We start from the raw sequence: 15,460 nt of genomic DNA on the forward strand, positions 1-15,460 counted from the left end.
TCTAGAATCTACTACAACATGTAAAGACCTTAGAAGTAGTCACTCCTATTCTTAAAACAAGAAGTATAATAAACTAAAAATTAATTACTTTTCTTGATTCATCAGAGATACAATGTCGCAGGGCAACCTGCCACCCTGAAACCTGGTGGGACAGGTAAAATTAGAAATTCAGAGCTGAGATTTGCTTACTGAGAGCAGAGGCCACTGGAGCAATACTTTGATGAATTGCTGGAGGCTAAGTATGGGCAAGTATGAGAGTGAGAAATTCTTGGGGAATCCCAGTCTTAGGGGAGCCGCACATTTTCAGAAGTTTCACTTTCTGGAACCCCCCAAGTTCTCACGTAGAAGATCTGAAAGAGATCTCCTTGTGACTCTGGCGAGGTTTGAGCAAGCTTTGGATCATATACCCAGAATCTTCTCCCTGGCAAAGGGCTCTTCTCCAGGGGAAAAGACTTGACCAGCTCCGCATCCCACTAGAAGGAAGAGCGTTCTTCTCATTCCAGCCTCCTGTAGCCCTCTTGTTTCATCTAAGAAGGGAAAAATGCCTAAGAAATTATTGTGAGTGCCGCAACCCAAGGACGTAGGCCAACTGAGATTTAATCATACATTAGAGAATGCTTCCCCTCTCCCACCTTCCTGCCACTCCAAAAAGGCTCCAGTAGAGCAGTGGGTTAGAAATGACAGAACGCTCTTTGAGAAGAAGTGCTTAGAGATGACCAAGGTTGGCAGGGGAGACCAAAACAAAGATGCTAGAAGAGGGAGTTCCCTTCGTGGCTCAGCAGTTAACAAACCGGAATAGGATGCATGAGGATGCAGGTACAATCCCTGGCTCCCTGGCCTCACTCAGCCGGTGAAGGATCCAGCGTTGCCATGAGCTGTGAAGGTCGTAGATGTGGCTCAGATCTGGCATTGCTGTGGCTGTGGCTGTGGCTGTGGCAGCAGCTGTGGCTCTGATTCCACCCCTAGGCTGGGAACTTCTATATGCCATGGATGTGGCCCTAAAAAGCAAAAAAAAAAAAAAAAGATACTAGAAGAATTTAGAGCCTCAGGACCCAACAGTCACAGACAAATAACACTAAATATCACACTAAAGGCCTATTTACTTCAGTTCCTACTACTCAGTACATTGTGTCTGGTTTTCAATGAGAAATAAAAGGCAGGCTAACAGGCCAAAAAAAAAAAAAAAAGAAAGAGTTAAATGAGTTTTTAAGTTATGCAGAAAATTGACTTAAATGCATATTTAAGTAAAAGAAGCCAGTCTGAAAGACAACATATTGTATGACTCCAATTAAATCTTATTCTGGAAAAGGCAAAAAACTATATAGACGGTAAAAATTCAGTGGTTGCAACGGATTTAGTGGGGTGGGAGGAAGCATTGAGTAGCTGAGACACAGGAGAATTTTAGGGCAGTGAAGTGATCTTGTATTATACTCCAACAGTGCATGCATGACACCAGGCGCATGCCCCAAGCTGTAGAACTTTACAGCACAGTAAGCAAAATATTAAACAAAATAATAATAGTTTAGGAGGTTTGGGGATCCCAGCATGGAATGCAGAATGTGATAAAATAATCCATCTCCTTCTAAACATAGAAAACTGTCTTAGTGACGTGAGGAAAGGGAAAAGGTGCTGACCTAAGTAACTTTGGCCATGAAAGAAGCTTCTAAGACTGAGAGTGAAAGAAATTAATCATAAGCACTGCACACTCGTTGACAAAGTCATCTCCCCCAGTGGTACAGGTTGACAATTCTGACGCCACTCCATGTGGCCACTGCAAGTCCACAATAAATTTAGTAGATGGTAGATGATGGGAGCCAGTTCTCTCAGGGTTGGAGTGGGAATTTACAGATAAGCAAGGGTTGGAAGCTAGAATAATCCCTGGCTCCAGACCTGGAGACCTCAGTATGAACGCATAGGTAGCTTAATATGGGGCAGATAATGACATACAGAAATATTTGTAGCTGTTTGTGTATTTGCATGTGTTGGCATACACACATGAAATTCCTTGCTCTGTCAGTTGACAGGGCCAAGAATCAAGGACACTCCAGTATCCTTAAGTACAGTTTGCCCCGTGGTCTTGATTTTAAATATTCTCCAACAAAAGGATTTTTTAAATTTATTTTCTATTTTTATGTTTATTTTTATTTTTGAGAAATGGCAAATTCTAGAATGGAGCAAAAAATATGCAAGATGAGATCCTAGAACATTTTGTAGAGCTAGAAAATAAGTAATATTTTTAAAAATTATTATTAGTAGTAGTCTTTTTAGGGCTGCACCTGTGACATATGGATGTTTCCAGCTACGGGTGAAATAGGAGCTATAGCTGCTGGCCTACACCACAGCCACAGCAACATGGGATCTGAGCCATGTCTGTGACCTACACAGCTCACGGCAACGCTAGATCCTTAATCCACCGAGCAAGGCCAGGGATTGAATCTGAGTCTTCATGGAACTAGTCGGGTTTGTTAACCACTGGGCCACAAAGGGAACTCCCCCAAAATAACCCCTTAGTATAAAAGTATGTCATGACACAGGGGCCAAATGAAAGAGATCCCAATAGATAAAGCTGAAATGATTGAGCAGTAAAATAGGTAAAACAGTAGTGGTTATAATCTAGACTATAAAATAACTATCCAGCGGTCTTTACTGATATGAATAGGAGGTTAAAAAATTAATGAGCAGAAGAGAGAAATCTCCCACTCACAAGAATTCAAAATAATGTACGTAGCTGTTCTTCTTTCAAGACGAAGCATCATTCCCAATTCAGTAGGTGTGTAGCGACTGAGTTTCCTTTTTCAAGGATTAAGAAGGGCAGAAAAGAGTAACTTTAAAGTGGACAAACCCAGAAAGTACAACCTCTGTCAGGTGATCAACCTGAACATCAGTCATGACAAGTCGTGATGATAACATGTCACCATGAGATATGATGAAAATAGCGCTCTATTTTTGGGTCATCTTCCAAAGCGACCATAACTCCAGTCTAATCATTAGAAAAACATCAAATAAACCCCAATGAAGGGAAACCTAAAAAAATACCCAAAACAAGGCAAGTCTGAGAATCTGTGACAGCCAAGAGGAGACTAAATAGACAATGTGATGGAGTATCATGGGTGGGAATCCTCAAATAGACAAAGATACTAGGTTGAAATGAAGGATGTCTGAATGAAGTATGGAAATTAGTTAATAGTGTCAATACTTGTTCATTAAGTGTAACAAATGTACCATACTAATATGAGATATTAACAATAGCAGAAACTGAATACAAGGGTGTATAAAAGCTATGTTCTCAGTCTTCCAGTCTAAAACTAAATGAAATAAAATAGCTAACTAAATAACAAACAGAATAAACTAAAATAAACCAATAAAATAAAGGAAATAACTAAAAATATTTCCCTGTAAGGAGTGCAATACCCAGCCCAAGGAATGAATCCATACTGTGAATTGCAAGCAGCAGTGGGAGATTTCATATCTGTATGGCAATGGCCAAGTCAGAGTGTATTTATGTGGATGTCACGGCATCTGCCACTCAACCATGTGGAAATGGTTTCATAAATGACCTTTGAAAAATAAGTTGCAAATTATGGAGCCTTTGATTGTCTTCCAGTGACACGAGAGGTGCCATGGTTGGGTAAAATGCTCTGGGTAATGTCTTTTTTGCCAGAGCATATCAATTGGATCACATCTCCTTGCCGTTAACATTACAGGGGCACAAGAAGAGGATGGCAAAACAAGCGTGTTAGAATTGATATCTGCAATAAGAGGTTAAATATGGACACTTGTTTTTCCAAATGTAAATACATATCTCGGGTATTTTAATATCTATTAAAACTTTTTTTATGTTTTAATATAAAACTAATTTTATTATATATTTTAGGAAAAAAACCCCAGGGAGCTCCCGTTGTGGCTCAGTAGGTTAAGAACTGGACATAGCGTCCATAAGGATGTGGGTTCGATCACTGGCCTTGCTCAGTGGGCTAAGGATCTAGCGTTGTTACAAGTTGCAGTGTAGTTGCAGATGTGGCTGGGATCTGGCGTTGCTGTGGCTGTGGTGTAGGCCCCAGCTGCAGCTCCGACTTGACCCCTGGGCTGGAAACGTCCATATGCTGCAGGTGCAGCCTTAGAAAGAAAAAGGAAAAGAAAAAAGAAAAAAACAAAAAGGAAAACCACAGATTACACAGAGTGTGTAAAAAAACTGGGGGTCCTTTTCCATTTGCTGTGTTAGAAATTGATGTTTTTGTGTTACTTATTTTGAGCTGGCTCTATTGTCTAAGAATCACACTGCTAATTGTTGCAAATTATGTTTGCATAATGTAAAGAAAGCATCTTCTTCTTTTTTTTTTTTTTTTTCCTTGCAGAGAGCAAAATCAATTTATCACCCTGCAAAGGGCAGTAAATGATGCCTGCCTTGTGGACAGAAGGTTGAAATTGCTCACACTACTCTGGTTATTCAAATTAAGCTGCTGGCCTTTGCTACACAGGCAGGTGTTGCCTAGAGGTACAGCCATGTATTCTTGCAAAAATCCACTAAAATACAATAGCTACGTATATTTCCAAAAATGTTTCTTTTGGAAAATAAAAACCTGTGGAATTTAATGATGTCTAATGTGCTGTAAATACGTTTTCTACTTATTCCACTTGGAACTGAAGAAGACCCATGCGAGGAGAATCTTTTTGTCTGCCCTTCACCTGGAATCAGCAGCCCACAGTTTGATAGTTTCAACTATCCACCTCAGCTTCAATCTGCTTCTTCTTGTCCTCTGCCCCACAGAACAAAAATAGACCAAGTACTGTGCATATTAAAGGAAAACTGAATTCATCTGATTTTAGAGATACTGTATAACGACACAGAAAAGCTAAAAGTGATTATTTGAAATTTTGTTTTGAAGACTACAATATTTTCAAATTAACTTTATATCAAGATTTTGTACGTAACCGACAACCATCAACCCATATTATATTTTCCCTGCCCAAGCTCCCAGACCAAGCAATCAATTCAGTCATTTAAACTAAAACTAGCCAAATACATTTAAATCCATTATTTTACTTCCTGCTAATATATTGATTTTTTTTTTTCGCATTTCCAATGGTTTGCCATTTTTCTATGCACGGATGGGAAAAATGCAGTGAAACTGAAACCTCTTGAGGTTAATAATTTCGTAGCTTCTCACTGACACCAAACACAGAATGATATTTTTATCTTGGAACACTCCTTTGACTTTATGGCCTAGTCACCTTCTATGAAAGACTGAATATGTTTCAACTCTCAAGTCCTACAACCCAAAAGATGCCTCTGCACTGTTTTTCTAGGAGAGAAATTACCTTCTTAAATGCCCTGAATAAATCCTCTCTTCCTGGGCCACACCTTCCCCTGGGATTTTAAGGGCCAAGTTTTAAGTTTAAAATCAATGTTACTGACTTGAGCTCTGAGTCACAGCGTCCGGGTTTTCAATTCCATCAGATTTCCTGAAAGGAAACTGCTGTTCCTACTTCTCTATGAGTAGTAGAGTGAAGTTTTAAACCATCCTATTCATACTGACTCATGAGTATATCACTCTGGGTGACGAATGCTAGGTTAAAAAGAGAATGAATTTTCCCCCTAAACAATTCTCTGCCCATTTTGACACCTGGTTTGTGGCTCCCACAGTCAGGTCTCCAAAGCCTCCATGGCCAATATGCGTAAAGGCTCTAAGTGGTGGGATATGGATGGCAAATATGCGCATGGAAATATATACAGCACTAGACATCAAGGAAATACAAATTAAATCACAATGATACGTCATGGCGCACTTCTTCATTAAAAGAACAGACAGTAGCAAGTATTAATAAGAACATGGAGAAACTGTCACTCTCAAACACTGCTGGAGAAAATTTTAGATGATACTTCTATTTAAAAAAGCAGTTTGGCAGTTTTTAAAAAGTTAACCATACGGCTACATATGGTCCAGCTGTTGCACTCTGGACTAGTTATAAAACGAAAGGAAAGTGTATGCTCTTACAAACTCTTGTACGTTAGGAAATAACCCAAATGTCCATCAAAAAGTGAATGGATGACAAGTCATGGTAGATCCTTGCAATGGGATACTACTCAGTAATAATCAGGCTGAGTAAAAGAAGCTTGACTAAAAAGAATACATTCTCTATAATGCTATTTTTTTTTAACATTTGGTAACACTTACGATAATGCCATTTGTGGAAAAGAATAGCCTTTCTCCACTGAATTTCCTTTGGACTTTTATCAAAAATAAGCTGTCCATCTTTGCAGAGTCCATTTCTGTACTCTCTATTATGTTGCATTTCTTTATTTGTTCCTCTTGCCACTAATACCACACTATCTTTATTACTTCAACTTTACGTGTCTTAAAATCGGGTAGTGCTACCTCCCCAACATTGATTTTCTTTTTCAGAGTTTAACTTTTCTAACTCATTTACATTTCAATATGATTTCTAGACTCAATGGCTCAAGTTCTACCTAAAAAATCCTATAATTTAAAGGGATACTTTGAATCATGGCAGCAATTTTAAAAGAGTTGATATTATAATAATACTGAATCTTCTAGTCCTGAACATTTATTTAGATCTTTAATTTATTTTGGCAAAGTTTTATAATTTTCACTGTAGAAATGTCACATATCATTTATCAGATTTATCTCTGTTTTTAAATATTATAAATAATATTTTTATTTTAATGTCTGATCTTTTGCTGATAATGTTTAAATATACAAATGATATATTATTTTGATCTTGTAGCCTCCAAAATTGTCAAACTCACATATTAGTTCTAATAGCTTATATGAAGATTCCATCATATTTTCCAACTAGAGGACAATGTCATCTATAAACAAAAACAATTTTTATTATTTTCCAATCTTCCTTTTCAATCTTTTTTTCCCCTTAACTATTCTACTACTCAGAACTTCCAAACTCAGTGTTGAACAGAAATACTAAGGATGGATAACCTTGTCTAGTTCCCAATTTTAGGGGGAAAGCTTTACATCTTTCACCATTAAGTATGAAGTTAACTATACATTTTTGTCTTTTATAAAGTTTAGAAAGTGTTACTCTCTTAGTTGATGAAAGTATTTATTAGGCATGATGCTGCCTTTTGTCAAATGACCTTTCTGCATTTGTTGAATGATCATATGGTTTTATTTTTTAAACTTATTAATATGGACAATTTCATTGATTATTAAGTGTTAAATAAATCTTTCCTGGAATAAAGCCCATAATTCCTTTTTAAGTATTTTAGGATTTGAATGTCTAAAACTTTGTTCAGATGAAATATTGCTTTGTAAATTCTTTCTCATGTTTTTGTACCAGGAAAATTCTGCCCTCAAAAATTGAGTTGGAAGATCAATCTCTTCATTTTTTTTCCCAATTTGACAATATCTGTCTTTTAATCTGAGCATTAAAACCATTTAAATGTAATATGCTTATTGATATGTTAGGTTTAAATCTATCATCTCGCTGCTGATTTCTATTTGTTCCATTTTGTTCTTTATTCTTTCATTTTAGCCTTCTTTTAGAGTAATTGAATATTTTTAGTCCATTTTATCTCTTCTGTTGGCTTATAGTTATTAACCATAACACTCTGTATCATAGATCTTTAATGTATGTTAGTCTAGGCACGGGAGAGATTATACCACTTCATGTATAAGGATTTTATAATGGCATATTTCTATTTACCCTGTGCGGCTGGCCCTCTATGCATGCTGTTGTATATACAACTAACCAATTATATTAATAAAATAGGTTATTAATACTCATTATAAACTTTCAATGCAATGGTACTATTTTTATTTACATAGTCAATTATCTTAAAAGAGATTTAAATATTAAGAAACCAGCTTTTGTATTTACCCATGTAGTCACTATTTCTGGTGCTCTTCATTTGTTTGTATAAATCAATATTTTGAACTGATGTTAGTTTCTTTCTTTTTATAGTACTTTCTTTAACATATTTTTGGTATGAATTTACTGGTGATAAATTTTTTGTATGGCTGAAAAAAGAATCTCTATTTCACATTGTTTTTGACAGATATTTTTTCTAAGTAGAGAATTCTTGGTTGACAGGTTTCTTTTTTCTTGTGAATATATTAATGATATTGCTGTGCTCTCCTCTATCTTGTGTTATTTTTGATAAGAAGGCTGCCATTATCCTTTTCCCTATTTCTCGGTGTGTAATGTATGTTTTTTCTCTAGTTTTTTTTAAATGTTTTTCATTATCAAGTTTTTCATAATTTGATTATGAATTACATTTATATGGTTTTCTTCAAGTGTGTTGTGCTTAGGGTGCATTGAGCTTTTTGGATCTAAGGATTTATAGGCTTTTTAAAATTAATTTGAAAAATGTTTAGCCATTATTTCTTCAAATATTTTGTTTTGGGAGCTCCAATAACATTCTTAAAGGCTACTGGAAGTTGTTGCACAGATCACCGATATTCTCATAGTTTTCTATCTTGGTTTCATTTTGTGTAGTTTCTACTGCTATATCTTCAAGTTCATTACTATTTTCTTCTGCAATGTCTAGTCTGTAATCAATTCCATCTAGAGTATTGTTCAGATCAGATCTATAGTTTCTATCTTTAGAAATCAAATTTGTATATTTTTAAACTTTTATAATACAATTATAGTTACAGTTTTAATGTCATTAAAGGCTAATTCTAATATCTATGTTGATTATGGATTGGCTTTCATCGATTGATTTTTTCCCTCCTCATTATGGATGTTATATTCTGCCTCTTTGCATGTCTAGTAATCTTTGAATTCAAGATGTTGTGACTATTATAATTTTTTTGTTCTATGTTTGTATTCCTAGAGGTATTCATGAGATTTATTCAGAAATACGGTTTGGTTACTAAGAGATAGTTTGATATGTTAGGTATTTTTAAAAAAGATTAATATCCACTAGATGTAAGAACAGAGCTGCTTTTAGTTTAAGGATAATCATTTTCCACTGCTGAGTCGAGAACTTTCTGAACACTCTACCAGTGTGCCCTGAAGAGGTTTTCTACTCTGGGTAATGGAAATAGGCACTATTCCTATTCCAGTGTGAAAACTGAGCATGGGTCCCTCTCTATTCCTCTGAGATGATTCTATCCAGCCTTGGGGAGTTTTCTCTCAGTGTGCACTGATCAGTAAATACTCTGCTCAATATCTGAGAAGGAGCCTCTAAAGTGACTGGAATTTACACTCTGTGTAACTCTCTGTTCTCTGGGATTCTATTTGACAAAATCTTTCCATGCTCTTCTCCCCAAATTTTCAGTTCAGTTTACTCAACTTGGAGAGTTGATAGGCTTTACCTGAGATTTCTTTCTGTGCACTGTAGTCTCAGGATGCTTCAGGCAGTAGGCTGGGGAAATCACAACACGCTTTTCTTGTTTTCCATCTCTCAGGATTTACTGCCCCTTCTTAGCCGGTATCCAGAGTCCTGAAAATGGTTTTATCATGTATTCTGTTCGATTTTGGTTGTTTCAGGCAGGAGCAGAGTACATCTGTTCCTTGGTCTATCATTTTTGATAACAAAATGTGCATCCCTTTTAAAGCATGTAAATTGATAACCTTATGCCACTTTATATGTCAGTACATCAACTATGGCAAGTCAAGCCTGGGTTTTATGATTTGCACACTTTGAGTAAACTCTGTGCAGAACTGGAGCTTCTTACATGCTTTCATATCACTGGTTGAGTGTCTCAATCACATACAAAAAGGGCTAGTCCCCACTTGCAAGAGGCCAAGAACTCCTATTTCAATACATATCAAGTATTCACAATGAGAACTTAATGCAGATTTGAAGGGTATGTTGAATAGCGCAGGTTTTCCAATTTTATGATGGAAAAATTGAAACTACTTCCATTAATTCTCATGAAAAAAATTCTATCAGGTAAATCAGGCCACAAAATTTAAAGGAATAAAAAAATGGGAATGAAAAATTAGGTCATGCCACAGTAGCTATAAATTGTGGAAGAAAAATATCCTGATTGCTCAGCTCAAGTTTGAGCTTTAAATCTTTTACTAGCTTCTTAGCTTGTCTGGCATGTTCTGAGTCCTGGCAGGTGGCTCTCCACAGGGACGAATCTGGGAACATTCAATTGCACAGAGAGCTACTAATCCCTGGAGGTTAATGGTGCGGACTGAACTGATTGTCTGGCATTACCCACAGCCCTAGGGAGCAATGTTTGGGACTCAGGACCAACTCAACAGGATGGAAATGGGGTTGTAGGTATTGTCACCAGCTTTCAACCCCAGAGGCTATCCAAAAAGACCTAATGGACCTTGATAAAAGTTAGAACGGACTACTGCACTTGTTCTTAAAACCCAGAAAACAACCTTACTTGGCCATCATCTTTCTACTCTTCCAATAATAAGTTAAGTAAAAAGCAGGATGCACAGGTACAGGAAAAATAAATTATCTACTAGAGCAATGATATAGTAAACATTTCTCCCAAAGTACCTCTAAGGAGAGCAAACCTGATCTAAGCCCATCTAAGAAGTTTCCTTGCTTCTCTTGCCATTTAGGGAAATAGATTATGCCATCAACCATGGAGGAAATTTATTTGATGCCTCATCTTTTTTTTCATGAAATTTCAAGAGCATTTTGCATTCTGCCCTATAATCTTTGTGTGTGTGCTTTCATATAAAGTCTTCAGTTGCTTACTGTTAAATACTAAGCTTACTCTACCTCCAGAGCATTGGACAAAATTGTTACTCTAGGAAGATGCACTGCATTGATCTTGTGGTGTCATGCACCTAGCACATGACCAAGTGCCCTTACATATACACATAATTCAATCTAAGAAGATCTCTACAAAAATAAAGTACATCAGGCCCAGGAAACATGCTTCCTTATGCTCTGCAAGAGCAGTCTTATGCCTAATCATTAATGAAGATGCACAATAATTATTTTTCAGTTTTCTCACTGATTAAATTTTTCCTGATTTTTAAGCTGTAGAATTCGACTCACAAATACCCATATTTTGCTTAAAAAGAAACAAAATACCAGCACTGTGATCTTTATGTGTATTTAGTTTTTACATACATGTATGTGTATGTATGTGTGTACTTTTTTTCCCCAAGGAAATATACTCAAAGTACGTATATTATCTTGAAGAAAATAACCACTGATATATTACAGAGGTATTTGCTTTATTTATTATTTTCTAAATGCCTTTGTCATTAAAGGTTCTCTCAGCTGTGAACATAGAATTGACTGGAATATTTTTTGAGAATCATTAAAATTGCTTTAGTTAGGCAAATTTCAAGTATATGATTTAGTGTTATCAACTATAGTCACCATTTTATACATTAGATCCTTAGACTTTATTCATTTTATAACTGAAAGTTTATACCCCTTTACCAACCTCTCCCTATTTCCACTACCTCCCCAACCCCAGCCCCAGGCAAACACTTTTCTACTCTCTGTTTCTATGAGTGTGTTTTTGTTTTTAAGATTCCAGGTGTAAGTGAAACAATGGAGTATCTGTCTTTCTTTATCAGTTTTATTTCACTTAGCCTAATGCCCTCCAGGTTCATCCATGTTGTCACATATGACAGGATTTCTTTCTTTTTAAGGCTATTATTCCATTGCTTTATCCATTTTTCTGTTGATGGGCATCTTAAATTGTTTTTGTATCTTGACTATTGTGAATAATGCTATAATAAACATGGAGATACATAGATATCTTTGAGATAATGACTTTGTTTCCTTGAATATATACCCAAATGTAGGATTGCTAGATCATATGGCAGTTCTATTTTTAATTTCTTGAGGAACCACATTATTTATCCTTATTATTATCCGTAATGGCTATACAAATTTGCACCACCAACAGTGTGCTAGAGTTTCCTTATCTCCATATCCTTTAGGGCATATGTTATCACTCGACCTAACAGGTGGGAATATCTCATTATAGTGTTGACTTGCATTTCCTTGGTCATTAGTGATGCTGAGCACATTTTCATGTATTTGCTGGTCATTTGTTATATCTTCTTTAGAAAAATGTCTGTAGGTCCTTTGCTCATTTTTAAATGAGTTGTTTGTTTTTGTGCTATTGAGTTGTATGAGTTTCTTGCATATTTTCAATGTTAACATCTTATTGGATACATGATTTCCAAAATTTTCCATTTTGTTGATAGCTTCCTTTGCTGAGCTGACGATTTTGAATTTGATGTAGTCCCATTTATTAGGTTTTGCTTTGGTTTAGGCTGCTGATTTTTAAATCTACACAGGAGTTTTGTTTGTTTTTGTTTTTATTTTCTCCTGGCCTTCAGAGAAAATGAATATATATATAAATTATATACATGTATATATTTTGTATATAAAATAATATACATCTTGTTGTTGAATTAAAGTAATCTGTATAAAGCCAAAAGTATATTTAACTTTAATAATTCCTTAGTAGGAGTTTTGGGAAAAAGTCATTTAAGATAAGTTTTTAATACCGTGTTGTATTTTCCAACATTGACTTAATATAATAAATTAATCAAAGAGTCCAACTTTAAGTTTGCAAGAGTCTAGTCTTTCTAGACATTTAAATTACCTAAATGCTAGTTTCTTTTCTAATGTATGAATTGGCTGCTCACACCACTCAATGGTGCCAACATGTGTAGATTTCTTCAGGAGGCTTTTGGGAAGATTTTCTATAGGTCTTTATACTTTTTCAATACAAAACTCTAGACATGCTATAAATTCAGGCTGCTCTGCCGCAGCACAGAGGGAGAATACCAGTGTGAGCACTTAGAAACATTTAAAATATGTCTCTTTCCCTCTTTCTTTGTCGCGTATACTTTTGTTAGGACTGTCTCTTAGAAATCAAGTCTTTCAAAGGAAACTATCCAGATAGTGCAAAAAAAAAAAAAAAATAAGGAAGAAGAAAGAAAGTGTAAAGAAAATACAAGGCCAAAGGATGGTGAGAAAAAGAAGCAGGTCATCTGAGAAAATTAGTAAGAAGAGTGATGAGAAAGAGTGAGAAACACAAAGCATTTTGTAGGGGTTGGGAGTCAAGGTCTGAATACTGAAATTACTTTGGAGAAAATGGATAGAAGACTGTTCCAAATAGATATAGAAATTAATTCTCTTTTGAAGAGGGAAATTTATTGCCAGTTTTGGGGAAAAGATCCCTCAGCATTTTTCAGGTTCCATGAAATTTCCCAGCTAACATAATTGTGAGAACCACAAGGCAGGAGGAAGGGAGAGTCTGCTTGGGGTTTGCTTGTTTTTGTTTCAACTGTTTCTAGGGGATGTGAGAAAAGAGCATGTCTTCTGTTTGGACACCATAGACATTAGTAATATGTATTCTCTTAACTTTTATAGGATCATTTCGAAATCGAGGAGGCTAAGAGATTCAAAAAAAGGCGAGGGCTACAATGAATATTTGGGAGAACTATTTTGAACTTGTAAAAGTGATAACATCATCTATTTTTCCCTGGATGGTTCATTTATCTGTGAAGCTCATGAAAGACAACCTGTTCACAGAGAATTCCTTTCTGGTTAGACAGTTCTGGCTTTGCTGAGGGGCAGTGAAAAATTTAAACAAAAACACGACTAAATCTAATCATCAAATCTAAAATTTCATTGACCTTCCATCTTTGGTTTCATCTAGAAATTTTTCCTCCACGTCTCAGTTGTTTACTAAAGGTCTGGAGGTTCACAGGTGTTTTGACCCATCTTGGTACTTGGAGTTTTTAATTCCTTTGTCAAAATGGAAATTTTCTCCTATTTCTTATTTGCAGAATAAAAGGAATAATTTGTTATGACCTGAACTTGTCTTTGTTTAATTCTTCTACCAATATATTATAGTCAAGACTCTTTGGTTGTAAATAACAGCAGGTAGCCAGAGCCACCTTAAACAAACAAGGAAAATTTATTTTAGAAGGATATGGAGGTGATTCAAATAACCCAAGAACAGAAATGCAGGTGGATCTCAATAGATAATGAAAACCAGGAACAGAAAAGTTATCAGACACCTCTCCTTGTCTATTGTTTCTAGTTTTCTGTGCAAATTTTTTTTATTCTCTGCATTAAAAAAGTGGCTTTCTCACTGCAAACCATGGCCGTAACAGCATTATTCACAATAGGCAAAAGGCAGGAGCAACCTAAGACAGATGAAAGGATAAACAAAATGTGGCATATACATACAATGGAATATTATTTAGCTTTAGAAAGAAGGAGCATTCTAATATGGTGCAACATGGATGAACCTTAAGAACATTATGCTAAGGGAAATAAGCCAGTCACAAAAGACAAAGACCGTATGGTCCTACTTACATGAGGTTCCTATAGTAGTCGAATCCATAAAGACAGAAAGTAAAATGATGGTTGTGGGGGCTGGGGTCAGGGATGAGAGAATGGGGAGCTGCCGTTTTATGGTTACAGAGTTTCACTTTTGCAACATGGAAAGAGTTCTGGAGATTGGTTGCACAACAATGTGAATGTATTCAACACTACTGAACTGTACACTTAAAAATGGTTGAGATGATAGATTTATATGATGTGTATTTTGCCACAATTTATGTATTTAATTTTTTTTTTTTTTTTTTTTTTTTTTTTTTTTTTTTTTTTTAGGGCTGTAGCTGTGGCATATGGAAGTTTCCAGGCTAGGGGTCAAATCAGAGCTGCAACTGTTGGCCTACGCCGCAGCCACAACAATGTGAGATCTGAGCCAGGTCTGCGTCCTACACCATAGCTCGTGGCAACGCTGGATCTTTAACCCACTGAGTGAGGCCAGGGATAGAACCCACATCCTCATGGACACTAGCTGGGTTGTTACTGCTGAGTCATGATGGGAATTCCACATTTTGCCACGGTTTTAAAAAGGCGATGATTGTGGTAATGAACTGGTAACAGTAAACATGGATTTATTAAATCAGAAAAATTTTGCTAAATTGTGCACACACACCATATACAAACGAATGAGAATCAGCCTCTAGTGGGTAACAATAAATGCCAAATGGCTCAACACTGATTTTTTGGTGAAGGAATATTACTAAATAAAGAATACAACATTTTTTTTTGAGGTAAACAAAAACCAAAAACAAAACAAAACAAAAAAGCACACACACACAAAACCTGGTTTTCTCTGATTTACTACTTGACATAATGCAAATGCCTTCCCATTCTTAGCATCTGACTTTGAAGAGTATATTTTAACCCTTAAGAAGACTATAATCTTCTTCTGAATTCTAGAAATCTGATCAAGTGTTTTCAAGAGCTTACTCATAGTCCAATAAGGTCTGACCAGGAAGTATGGTGTCTCACACAAACATGGTTGCTAATTGGCTCACCTTGTCGGGAAGGTGTAAGAATGTCAGCCCTGCTGGAACCTGGGAGACACATCCCAGAGACCAGAAACCTTGGGTCCTCGTTTGATTACAGGAGCCGGAGGGAACTGAGGGAACCCCTAAGACAGCAGCCTCATTTCCAGAAGGGGAAACTGATAGAAATAACCAGGAGACGAAGCCTCAC

General features: G+C 36.1%; 2 long non-coding RNA genes across 3 annotated transcripts in view; one reads left to right on the top strand and one right to left on the bottom strand.

The window, feature by feature from the left end:
* The window catches only part of LOC110260377 (uncharacterized), a 46,993-nt gene extending 33,235 nt beyond the window's left edge, over positions 1-13,758 (top strand). The window contains exon 4 of the long non-coding RNA XR_014844704.1: positions 4,356-13,758. This is a non-coding gene — a long non-coding RNA (uncharacterized LOC110260377). The remainder of the gene's footprint in view (positions 1-4,355) is intronic.
* Positions 1-15,460, bottom strand: part of LOC110260376 (uncharacterized) — an 878,819-nt gene that overhangs the window by 120,060 nt on the left and 743,299 nt on the right. The gene's annotated exons all lie outside the window — the stretch shown is intronic.

This window comes from Sus scrofa, chromosome 4, assembly GCF_054392235.1.
Source record: "Sus scrofa isolate SSC_HxYL_T2T_F1_AM1 chromosome 4, Sscrofa_HxYL_maternal_Yorkshire_Landrace_v2.0, whole genome shotgun sequence".
Taxonomy (NCBI): Eukaryota; Metazoa; Chordata; class Mammalia; order Artiodactyla; family Suidae; genus Sus; species Sus scrofa.